This window comes from Homarus americanus, unplaced genomic scaffold (assembly GCF_018991925.1).
Source record: "Homarus americanus isolate GMGI-L3 unplaced genomic scaffold, GMGI_Hamer_2.0 scaffold51683, whole genome shotgun sequence".
In the NCBI taxonomy this organism is placed as follows: Eukaryota; Metazoa; Arthropoda; class Malacostraca; order Decapoda; family Nephropidae; genus Homarus; species Homarus americanus.
In genome coordinates, this window is record NW_024740195.1 from 20683 (window position 1) to 34803 (window position 14121).

At 39.5% G+C, this 14121-nt stretch overlaps 1 long non-coding RNA gene across 1 annotated transcript; it reads left to right on the forward strand.

The window, feature by feature from the left end:
* Positions 1–9804: 9804 nt before the first annotated feature.
* LOC121875226 lies at positions 9805–13746 on the forward strand. The gene is made up of 3 exons (XR_006090572.1): positions 9805–9911; positions 13456–13650; positions 13735–13746. It is a non-coding gene; the product is annotated as an uncharacterized LOC121875226 (long non-coding RNA).
* The last annotated feature ends 375 nt before the right edge of the window (positions 13747–14121 follow it).

Here is a 14121-nt window from a genome sequence, read left to right on the forward strand (position 1 = left end):
AAATCTTTTTTGGGGCAACGCCCCTTGGGGGCCTCCGCCTTTGGAAACGACCACGACTGTCACCGGACTACCTCACGAGCGTTCAGGACTATCAACTCTAGTTAGCCCTCCCCACGGGTAGAGTGAGTGACCCACACTCCTGCTGGAGGGCAGCTATTGATTGGCAGTACTGACGTGGTTTGAGGTCTTTCTCTCTTGCTGAAATCCTTCCTTACTTACCCTGGCCGAGGCACCTGCTTATATTTAAGTATTCGTGCTAGAGCCCCTCCAGTGGAGCACACCTCACAGTAGGTGGGATTGTGTGTGTCCGTTGGAGGTCGGGGGAACACAGGCCAATCCGGCAGTGGAAAAACAGTGATAGTGCAGTTACAACACTGTCCGGGGGTCGCCTAAAGGCACACTAAGAAGGGTCTTCAATAACCTTCTTTATCACCCACAATTATATGCTAGGAAGACACAAACAAATAAACCATGGCTACCAAGGTTAGACTCAAGATTATAGACAAGAGAACAGCCCCTTCACGTTCTCAGATAAATGAAACAGCGTATGGTACACTCAATGTACCCTTCACAAGGATTTTCTCCTCGAACGATGGATACACTGCAATATGCAGGGACTACAGGGATGCGGATACCATTCTGAGCCCTGAGGGAATGCAAGCCTTTGGAGACATAGGACTCCAGGTCATTATGCCACCAGAGGTTAAGGCAAAAAGATCAGTATTTGTACGTGGACTTGACTACGAATTTGGAAAGCACTCGGCACAAGAAATAAAAGAAGAACTAGAAATAAAAAACAACTGGTTAAAAATCGAAGAAGTGGTAAAAATAAAGCAATACACTCATTGCCTAAAGCTGAGATTCACTGACACTTCAATGGCAGACAAGGCCCTGGAATCTTAGGGTTCAACATGTCAGTACTCCCTAAATAACTAGAAAGGGAGAAATATGTTAATATTCTCACCTGCTTTATCTGCTATGCACATGAATCACATGCAACAAAAGACTGTCCTCAAAAGGAACTTAAAATATAATCTGAATGTGCAGAAGAAGGCCATACCTTCCGGGACTGCAAGAATCAATCCAAAGCATGTATAAACTGTAAAAATCAGAAGGAACCTGGATATAAGACCCACAGAACCCTAGCAATGGCCTGTCCATACAAAAAGAAAATAATAAATGAAAAAGTAGCAAAGGAAAAACAACAACAAGAACAGAAGGAGAATACAACATATGCTGCTATTGCAAAGAAAGTAGTGGAAGAAACAACACAACCACAGAATACCACCAAAATTGTACTGAGCGAAATACGAGACTACAAAGTGCTCATCTGCCTATTATACTCTCACATATTGAACATAGGGAACCCAGGCACGTTCGAAATAGAAATGAACAAAATGCTTGGAAGAAACAATCTCCCAACAATGAGTTTCCCAGCCAACCCAGCTTCCGGATCTATGCTACAAGCGTCCCGCTTAACCAACCCAGATGCACCACAGGAGACAGTCAACGGAGAAGAAAAAGGAGAAAGGGAGCAAACACCAGCCGCAACAGTACACGAAACAAACGAAGTTGACAAGGCAAAGTCACAAATGATTGAAACATCCACCCAAAGTACAGCAGAGAGGCAGGACCTTCAAAATAACATCCAAAGAGAGACAGCAACCATGGATACCCAGGGCGAGGAAACGCTACTGACTTTAGAATGTGCAGACGACTGTGAACTACAGCTTCACTGGTGTGACAAAATATTTATTCCTAATGAATGCAAAACGATGCCAGACATTATACAAGCCATAACGAAACAAGAACTAAAATGGACCTACTCTAACGACAAATACTCTGAAGCACTAGTGGAGGCTTACCTGATAAACCAAAGGATTAAAATAAGGAGACACAACTTCAAAAAAGAAGAACAATGGAAATTCCAAAGAATCCGTAACGGACTGGTTCCGGACAAGAGATCGCCATCCGCGCAACAAACAAGAAACAAAAAATCAAAACACAATGAATAAAGAAAAACCCAGAAGACTTACCATCATGCAACACAACGTCCGCAACTGGGAAACAAACAAAAACAACCTTGCAAACACATACCTCAGCATTGATCCGGACATAATTTTAATAAATAGTCACGGCAATTCGAATTCCAAGAAAATAAAAATATTTGGATATACAACCTACCAAAGAAATAAAACAGAAGAATTAAATGATGGCGTGGCCATTGCTGTAAAACACAGTCTCAAACATCAAATCATCGACGAATTCCAGGATGAATTCCTGGGAATCAAAATAACTACCACACTAGGAGAAATAGCAATAGCCACAGCATATTTACCGCCAAAACGGAACTACCTGCCGGCCCCAGACTTGATAAAACTATTGAACTACAACTGCCCAACATATATAATAGGAGATCTGAACCCAAGACATCCAATATTCGGCCACGGAAACAGGAACAGGGTAGGCACTGCACTGCATACCATAATGAACACAGGGAAGCTGATCCACCTAGGACCACACTTCACCACATTCATTGGCAATAACAAAACAACAACCCCAGACAAAGTCTTCACCAATAACAAGGCATTCCTGAATTACCATATAAAACAAGGACCACTAACTACCAGCGACCACATTCCAATGATAATAAAACTATCCACAAGTCCAATCCAAGTACCAACTACCCCACGTTTCCAAATGCAAAAAGCAGACTGGGAAGGCTACAGGAAGCAACTAGAACAAGTTAAGATCCCAGATCTCCAAGGCAAAACACTAGAAGATATTGACAACGAAACAGATACCCTTATACGTAACATCAAAAAGGCAACAGAGAACAACATACCAATCACAACATATCGAACGCTACCACACATCAGGACATCCCATGAATTGCGAATGCTCCAAGTACAATACAATAACATAATGATGTACATACAAAACTATCCACCAACAACAGAGCTTATTAGAAACTTAAGGCAAATACAACAAAAGTTAAGAGATGAAAGCCTGATAGCACACCAACAGATATGGAACGAACTAATAAACAACCTGGATACCACAAGAAATGACAAGAACTTCTGGCAGAACGTAAACAAAATTCTAGGAAATGACAAGCCTCAACAAAAGTACATAAAAGACCAAAACGGGAAAAAACTCTTTGAAGAAAAAGAGATAGAATCCGCATACAGGAAAGAATGGAAAAAAGTATTTCAAATATCAGAAGAAGAAAATGAGGAGTTTGATGAGGAACACGAAAATCATATCTGCAGAGAAATGGCTGAAATGATACATAGGATAACCCCATACCATGTGGTGGACAAAACCAGGCTCAACCTGACAGAACCAATTACAGAAGGAGAACTGCTACACTACATCAGGCACACTAAAGAAAAAGCACCAGGATTTCCAAAAATCACAAGAAATATGATTCTATACCTACCCAACAACTGCACACAAGGCATCCTTGAAATATTTAACTCAGCTTTGGCAAGTGGATACTTCATTGATGCATTTAAAAACGCAAAACTCATATTCATACCGAAACCAGCCAAAGACCACACTCAAGTAATTAACTACAGACCGATTTCCCTACTCGAAGTTATAGGAAAACTATTTGAAAAGGCAATAAACAAGAGAATCAGAAAACACAGAAGCGAAAACGGACTACTAAACCCCAGACAACATGGATTCACTGAAAAAAGGGAACACATACTGCACTAGCCATAATCACGGAAACGTTAGCCAACAAGAAAGCAGAAAGAAACCAAGTCAACATTGTATTAAGAGACGTTAAGAAAGCGTTCGATAAAGTATGGCACCTAGGATTAAAATTTAAACTGCTTCAATTAAATCTTCCAGAACCAATAGAAAAAATCGCCTGTGACTTCCTAGACGATCGCACGGCACAAATGCAAATTGGCAGCGATATAGGACCACCCATAGAACTGAAAAGTGGAGTACCCCAAGGCAGTGTTCTTTCACCCACGCTGTACAATATCTACACAGCAGACCTACCAGAACCAGCTCCCTGCAGTGAATACATAAGTTTTGCAGACGATATCACACAAATCATCACATACCCTGGCAAATCAACAGCAATAATGGCACAACATACTGCCAACGCAATAGAGAACATCAACTAGTACGAAAAAAAGTGGAAGATACAAACGAACACCAACAAGTTCAAAATAATCCCAATCGCTAAAAGGAAAAAAGACCCCATTATAGTAGACAACAAAGTGATTCCATATGCCATGGAAGGCACTGTCCTAGGGCTGAAGATAACAACAAAAGGCTACAAAACATTCATCACCGAAAAACTTGCAAAAACCAGAAACATGGTAATTAAATTAAAACGCTTCAGAAGCCTGTCAGCAAAAAACAAGTTAAAGTTATATAGAGCCTTTGTCCAATCCCGACTAGTATATCCGCCAATTCCCCTACATGCAATAAAACAAACAAACATAAAGAAACTGCAGACAATTCAAAACTTAGCCCTAAGGGATGTATATAACATCAGATATCCTGACATAGTCACCAACCGTCAACTACACCAACGAGCGCAAATAGAACCCCTAAACGTTTACCTACACGAACACTCAAAAAGAATATGGACAAAGTTAGAAGAAATAGAGCCAGGACCAATCAAAGAATGGATGGAAGAGACAGAAGACGGAAGAAGAGAACACTCGTGGTTCCCTCGCAGTAAAAGAAGAGCCCTAGAACCCACACCAACTCCACTCTATTGAAAGATGCAACGTTACCCCAGTGACAGCCTTGGCAGCCCTACCACTTACAACATTAGATCATAAAAAGACGGGATGTTCTTAGCAGAAACACAAGTACCTGCCCTAGACTCCTCACCATTGGCTAGGACATAAGACCCGAAAATGTAAGGCATAAAATTGCAATATTTGCTAAACATACAAACACCTGACATAAATATAATACCTAAGACGAAAATTAGCTGAAACACAAACATGAGAAAACAGAAGCACTTGGGTTGAGCCCCAAGACCTAGCATTCTACTACTATTTTCCAATTTCCTCGCTTTTCTTCTGCACTATCCACCAACCCCAAGTCCCTCCAAATTCCACCATTATTCTTCAAGTCCAGTTTCCGCACCACCAATCTACGCACCTGCATCAAGATTTCTTCATACTTTACTTCACCCATCCATCGATCGATCGGGAGACCATTCTACACTCGGCTACTGGACCAGCAACATCTCTTACAGCTCCTCACCTAGTCACTCCTAAGCACTGCGCTGTACAACAATATATATACAGAAAGCGCATTGTGAGTTTCTGCCCTACCTCATTCCTGAGTGGAGATATTTACATGTACATACGTTTGTGTGCCCATACAAAGAGATAATAGACAACTAAAGAGAATTGACAACTGGCCACATACAGTACACTACAAACTCTTCAGTAGTGCCTAATGAGACAGCAAGCAACGTGACTACACTCAACAGCTGCACTCGTCAACATCTGATGACGCGCCACTGACGATATGAAGGAGTGACTCAACGAGGAAGTGACGCCATCGTGTGAGTGACGACAACAGACGACGCCTGGATGCTGTAGTAATCGACCCTGTAACATCAGCTAAAGGTTCAGGTGATCTCCTTCAACTGTAATACAAGTCCTCAATAACTATATCTTTATATATAAGAACATAAGGAGTCTGCAATAGGCCGGTTGGCCTGTGTATGGCAGCTCCTGTCGAGAGTTACTACCACTCTCTATCATCCATGAATGTCTTTGGTGTGTTGACCAATCACTTCCTGAACGCTGGCCGTACTGGTCGGACGTGCAGGTCGCTCTCCTACACCTCCCTGGCTGGACACACAGTCTCCACAATAGGTTAAGACAGGTTTGGTTGGTTTACTAGATTGCAACAGCACCTTTGCTGTATATAAATATACCCCTAACTCCAAGTTATTTATCAAATTATTCAACAAGTGATTCACCATATTGTTTATGACTAGATCACTGAGGCTGTATCTGTCGTAGGGCTCAAGCCAGGATCAGCCAATCAGTGGCGTAGCTAGAGTGTGTGCCGCCAAGGGCGGCCCTTGAGTTTGCCCCCCCCGTGCCCCCACAAAAAATACATATTGCACAGTGACTCACTCTTATATATATATATAAATATTAAATAGTTTGTGTACCATTATAATATTACTGTACTTTCACATACTCAAATATAGTATGCTTTAAATACACACCAAACATACTTAAACTTTATAAGTAACAGTTAAACAAAAAGCAAAAACGACATATAGGATAGGGAAAAAAGTAAAAAAAGTGTAAAAAATTAGGACCATCTTTATTTCTGAAATTAAAACTACAACTTTCTACAAAGTAACTTTTCTTGTTTTTTTGTTGGCAAATTCTTCAATGACATTGTCCAAAACTATTTCATCTGTCAATTGTCGCTCTATAGACAGTATAGCAAGATTTCTCAACCGCAAGGTGCTCATAGTAGATCTTAAGTAATTCTTGATTACTTTTAGTTTCGAAAAACTCCTCTCACAGGTAGCAACACTAACAGCAATTGTGAGGAAAATCCTCAGCATTATTACTATATTTGAAACCGAGTTCCCAAGGTTATACTTTTGAATAAACTGCAAAAGTTCAAGGGGGCATTCTTTCCACGTCTGTATTCTGTCTTTAATAGTTATAGCAGCAACAGCAACAAAATGCTGAAGTCTTTTTCTCTCAACGAGGAACTCCTCTTTATCAATGTCGTCGTGATCGTGATCTATTTGACACTCATATTTATCATCCAAAACTTTTGAAAGCCCTTACTGTTGTCAGACAAAAGCCACCCCGATCAAAGTAGGGGGCTTTTGTCTGGGTGGCTTTCGTCTGGGGGGCTTTTGTCTGGGTGGCTTTTGTCGGGGGGGCTTTTGTCTGTACCCCAGTGAGGATAGTGTCTTAGTATAAAATCGCAATGCTGTGAAACAAAATCTTAATATTTAATCTCAGTACCGCAGCAAAAGTCACATCAATATTTTTTAACCAATACTTTAATATTTCTTACCTTATAGTATTACGTCTTCCAACGAAGTAAATAACTGGATCGAAAACACAAGAGAACTTAAAAGTCGTCTAGCCTCCCCTCGTCTTGTCACGATGGAGACTTGTGTAAGAAATGAAGTGAATTGCTTGTAACTGGTGGATTGGTCGGCTGTACATGAACTGATATGACCCGAGACTGCATGGTTTTGCAGCTACTGGAGACGTAAATCCTTCCCTTTGTATCGGCGGCAAGTTAATCCTCGTCGTGTCTGACCTAACACCTGACCCACACCACATGAGCTCACTGGCGTACTTGTTTGAAGTTGTTTCCTTAATCCTCAACAGGTTACAGGTTGTGTGTGTGGCGGGGGCGCATAGCAAGGGTGTAGCTCATGACGTGGCTGTGATGATGTGGGTCAGGTGTTAGGTCAGACACGACAAGGATTAACTTGCCGCCGATACAAAGGGATGGATTAACGTCTCCAGTAGCTGCAGATATGGTTGATGAGCAAACCCAAAAGTGCCGCCCCCCAAAAGTGCCGCCCGGGGCGGACCGCCCCCCTAGCTACGCTAGTGCAGCCGATTCAGTAAACACTGCTCGCTCGCTACCACTCTCTCACACCCCAGAGAGGGGCAGTTCTCTTGTGGGGTATGGGATATTGGTTCACACTCAGGATGGGATGGAGAAAGTTAACTCACAATGTGCTCTCTGTATACATATTATATTGGATGTACAATGCAGCTTGGTGCTGGGAAGGCAGCACGGTTACAAGCGTTGAGTAGAGAGAGCTGGTTGGTGAGGGTGCTCAGAGGAGGACCAGCTTGTGGGTCGCCATGGTCGCCGGCTGGAGTGGGAGCCGCAAGGCAGGAGGAGAGGTGTTGCTTGCTGGTTGGTGGCTGTAGGTAGAAAGAGCGAGGTCACCACGAGGTAAGGTCTTATATAACGGGGGTAGGCGTGGCTTAATAGTTGACCTCCGTGATGTAGGGAGGCGCTGGTTGCTGACCTAGACACGAGGTGCGGAGGTGCGGCTGGAGAATTCGCAGAGTCGGCTACTCAGCGACAAAAGCGTTTGTAGGGGAGGAATCCACTACACTCTCCATACCACTAGACAGGAAAGTTTACACCTAACAGAAGTGTTATCTCAAAGTTTTATTCACAACACTTCCCTGGAGAAAAATTCACAATATATTCTCTCAGATTATATCAGTGTATACACCTGCTCTCAGCAAAAAAACAGATAATGCCAAGAAGTGTTTACATCAAGACCGCCACTTAAAAGTTCAGAACTTAATTAAAGCAATTAGTGTCACACCAAAAGAGCTATCCATTGGTCCATGTATATATTTGAAGTGTACTTCCTCAACAGATTTGTATTAAAACAAACATACCAGTTAAACTACCATTACACATCACCCACATAGTTCAAAGTGCTGTTTTCACCTTGTAAATGTTCATACATTAGATGGAGGCTAGGCCAGGGAAGTGTCAGTGTGGACCTGGGTACAGCACTTGGAGGAATCAATAAACCTTTACTGAGTGAACACAATGATCTGGTTCTCCATGATGTGTCATCATCCCAGAATGTAGGAAAATAGTCACAAACCTTAACCTAACTTAACATTATTTAGGCTGTTTAAAAGATGTGTTTATATCCCTGACTTTTTCTAACCCCAATTGTGACTTTCTTTCCGGACACCTGAGCTCATCCCTCCCCCTAAACAGAAGACGTCATCATAAGTGAGGAACAACTCTCCTGGCACTGAAACTTTGGATGATAAAGTACATCCTCTCTACAGGAAGTTAGTTGACTCAATATGACACATGTATACAGACGACTCAAGAAGTATTGTGTTATTATACATGAACATTAATTATTTAATAAAGAAAACGATTAAAACCTTTGGTAACTAAACAAAATACAGAAAAAAAAGTAAAGTCGATTTGGCACCAGCGCATAAACCATCGAGCAGTGAGATAATTGTAGGCGTATTAACAATGTTTTAGGTTTTATTTTCGTCTTTAATAAATTATCTTTGTGTTTGTTATTATTTTATCCCAAGCAACAGTTACTTTCATGTATATAATGATGGGAATGAACGCGGTGACGAAACGGGTAGAGCAGTGGTGACGAAACGGGCAGACTCCATTTATATGTTTTATGTAGAAGAATGTAAAAAATAAATAACTGTGTAATACAAACACTTTTATCACCCAATATAAGAGCATAAAACAATAAAATAATACACAGATCAAGTTATGATATAATAAAAGAATATTTACTTTTATCCTCTTGGCAGTACAGCTCAAACACTGATTCATTTATAAAAGTTAACCTTTGAAAATTAATGTTAACTCATAGCACAAATTTTCATAGCCGAGGTGTACCGTAACAGAGACTAATGAATATATATGTAAAATTATCGGCCAAAGAAAGTATATAAAGTACTTTCCTTGGTACTGGGGGGAGGGGAGCTGATCAGTGTTATAATATTACCACGAACTAGTTTATTTATTACTTAACCTCAACTAACTAATATTTACCTAACATAACTACCTGATGATAGTTAATTATTACTCAGTGTTACTATAACTACCTGGTGATAGTTTATATTACTTAGTGTTCAGTTTATAATACAATAATAAGTAGATGTAATACAATTATTTAAAAGTGTATCAGTAGTAGAGTAAAGTTTGTTTTTTCAGATAATATTAAGTAAATAATAATTGTTTAAACTACGTGATGTTAGTTTATATTAGGTAAAGTTGAGTTGTTCGTGGTAAGTTATTAACAGTGTTCATCGCCTCACTTGTAAACATTAAGTCGACCAAAATGTGTTAATTAAAATACAAACTTGGAGGATTTAATACTTCACTACGTCACTGTGAGTTGTTTATTAACTTATATATAGCCAAGGTGAACCGTGGTACTTTAGTAAGACGTGTTACCTGTCTAGTACAGTACTGTCTGTTGGTGGGTAATGTGTGTCACTACCACCAGTTGTTGGTGCACATGGAGAGTGTAGGGACAGTGTCACTACTGTTGTTGTTAAAACAGACTCAGTCAGCCAGCGGCCTTACTTGATGGAGAGTCACCACCAACACGTGTTACCAGAAGCAACACCAGCTGAGTCACAACCAACACATGTTACCAGAAGCAACACCAGCTGAGTCACCACCAACACATGTTACCAGAAGCAACACCCACTAACACCACCAACACATGTTACCAGAAGCAACACCCTGACTACACCAGCTGAGTGCTGAGTCACCACCAACACATGTTACCAGAAGCAACACCCACTAACACTTAACACCAGCTGAGTCACCACCAACACATGTTACCAGAAGCAACACCCACTACTGCAACACTTAACACCAGCACTGAGTCACCACCAACACATGTTACCAGAAGCAACACCCACTACTGCAACACTTAACACCAGCTGAGTCAGTCACCACCAACACATGTTACCAGAAGCAACACCCACTACTGCAACACTTAACACCAGCTGAGTCACCACCAACACATGTTACCAGAAGCAACACCCACTACTGCAACACTTAACACACCACGCTGAGCTGAGAGTCACTGAGTCACCACCAACACATGTTACCAGAAGCAACACCCACTACTGCAACACTTAACACCAGCTGAGAGTCACTGAGTCACCACCAACACATGTTACCAGAAGCAACACCCACTACTGCAACACTTAACACCAGCTGAGAGTCACTGAGTCACCACCAACACGTGTTACCAGAAGCAACACCCACTACTGCAACACTTAACACCAGCTGAGAGTCACTGAGTCACCACCAACACATGTTACCAGAAGCAACACCCACTACTGCAACACTTAACACCAGCTGAGAGTCACTGAGTCACCACCAACACATGTTACCAGAAGCAACACCCACTACTGCTGTATAAGACCAGTACCCCAAATGTGACACTTACCCACTGACTCAGTAGTCCTTTACCAACCATCCTTGGTTTTTTTAAAATAAGGCCAATTCACTTCAAGTAACGTCATCAGATATTACCCGCTGGTGTAGTGTAAACACTAGTGACGTCACTGAAGCGTCTGCTATTTACCGGTAACTGGAACTAATGTCGGTGTCGAGTAAAATTTTTCCATTTACTTGAAATGGATTTACCGATTTATTTGTTTATTTATTTATTTATAATATACTGTAACATATTAAACACACTGCAAGTATTTTCTTTCATTTATACGCTTGCTTCGCACGAGACGATCGGTGGTGGGAGTGTTCCCTCGTCTCGGTGGTGTGACTGTGTTCCGACTATTTATACAACAGGTGGTTCAACAGCAACCACCGTATTCTAACTGTGGTGTTTCATTAGGATTTGAGTGAAAAAGGTTACCGGTATGTACTTACTACATACATTTATTACACAAACATATATATATATATAATCATATAATATATATAATCATATATATATATATATATATATATATATATATATATATATATATATATATATATATATATATATATATATATATATATATATATATATATATATCTTGATAAAATCACACGGGAAAATGGAAACAACGGAGTACCTTAGCTTTCGTCTTTCGTCTTGAATAAAGACGAAAGCTAAAGTACTCCGTTGTTTCCATTTTCCCGTGTGATTTTATCAAGATTTATCTTATCCACGTTTTCATTGTGGATTTACATGAAATATATATATATATGTAAATTGTAAAAATTTAAATAAAAGAGAAAAACTAAATACGCAGCGTTTAAAGTGTTAAAGTGTACTGTACAGTGTTGTGGCTTGGCTCAATGTTTACAGTTCACGTTCGACATCACTTGTTCAATTGATTTATGTGTTTTGTTTGTGAAGATATACCTGTACAGTATATGTAAATTGTAAAATTTTAAATAAGAGAGAAAAACAAAATAAGTAGCGCTTAAAGTGTACTGTACATTGTGGCTTGGCGCGGGGTTATGCAGTGTTTACAGTTCACGTTCGACATCACATGTTCAATTGATTTATGTGTTTTGTTTGCGAAGAATTGCAGAAATAATTTATGTAATATTTATGTATACAGTATACCTGTACAGTATATGTAAAATGTAAAGTTTTAAATAAGAGAAAAACAAAATACATAGCGTTTTAGACCCGCGCGCTCTGTTTACTCCACACTTTGTTTGAAACACGTGAAGTTTTTAAGTGTCCTCAGTGAATTCTGATTACTGTTTCTCCACTTTTGTGACTATGGAAAAGAAGAATATCTCTGGGAAGCACTCTGGTGATCGCATTTCCGGTGGTGATCGTAAAAGAAAGGCTATAACACTTGAAGAAAAGCTTGATGTTTCATGACTCCTCAGCCTCAACATCACCCTTCTCCCCCATCAAGTTATATTCATATTTTTTCAAGGTAAAGTGTAACATTTACTGTATGATTTCATTATTAGATATGAATGTAACATTTATTTAGACTGTGCTATCCTTTGTGTTAGGCTAACTACGAAATTTTTTTTTGATTTGGAGTAATCTGCACCTAACCCTATTTTCTCCATAAGCCCTGTTATTTCTATTACACGAATTTCTATAACACGATGTTTTACAAGAACACTACTATCGCGTTATAGCAGAACTACCTGTATATATATATATATATATATATATATATATATATATATATATATATATATATATATATATATATATATATATATATATATATATATATATATATATATATTATATATATATATATAAATAAATATGTTTGTGTAATAAATGTATGTAGTAAGTACATACCGGTAACCTTTTTCACTCAAATCCTAATGAAACACCACAATTAGAATACGGTGGTTGCTGTTGAACCACCTGTTGTATAAATAGTCGGAACACAGTCACACCACCGAGACGAGGGAACACTCCCACCACCGATCGTCCGTATAAATGAAAGAAAATACTTGCAGTGTGTTTAATATGTTACAGTATATTATAAATAAATAAATAAACAAATAAATCGGTAAATCCATTTCAAGTAAATGGAAAAATTTTACTCGACACCGACATTAGTTCCAGTTACCGGTAAATAGCAGACGCTTCAGTGACGTCACTAGTGTTTACACTACACCAGCGGGTAATATCTGATGACGTTACTTGAAGTGAATTGGCCTTATTTTAAAAAAACCAAGGATGGTTGGTAAAGGACTACTGAGTCAGTGGGTAAGTGTCACATTTGGGGTACTGGTCTTATACAGCAAATAGAGCCTTATAGGCCGCGATATACGGTACATTAATATAACCTTTTTATTTATTTATTTTTTATTTTTTACTCTTATTTTACACAAATTGATTTAGTCACTTGTAGTTTTCATTTATAAACTGTACTTTTATAAGAATATCATCTGAGGCAAAATATTTTGTTTCAGATACTGTGATGTCACATCTCAAGACCAAGTGTAACTAAGTAGAAGTTCACAATGTCAAGCAGAGATAAAAAGTTCTCCTGTGAGGAATGTGGCAAACAGTTTGGCTTCAAGTCTACTCTTCAGAGACATTTACTTGTACACAATGGTGTGAAGGAGTTTGAATGTGAGGAATGTGGGAAATGTTTCTCCCAGAAGGTTATTCTCAAGGCACACATTCTTGTACATAATGGAGTAAAGGAGTTTGAATGTGAGGAATGTGGGAAATGTTTCTCCCAGAAGAGTACTCTCAAGGCACACATTCTTGTACACAATGGAGTGAAGGAGTTTGAATGTGAGGAATGTGGGAAATGTTTCTCATCTAACAGTGATCTCAAGAAACACATTCTTGTACACAGTGGTATAAAGAAGTTTGAATGTGAGGAATGTGGAAAATGTTTCTCCCAGAAGGGTAATCTCAAGAGACACATTCTTGGACACAGTGGTATAAAGGAGTTTGGATGTGAGGAATGTGGGAAATGTTTCTCCTGCAGCGGTCTTCTCAAACGTCATAAACTTGTGCATGAAAGAAACAGAATTCAATAAATGTTTGAATGACTTTAACAGAAGGTAAATGTGACACACAAACTTGAATACAGTGATATACATCAATATAAAACCACTTGAACA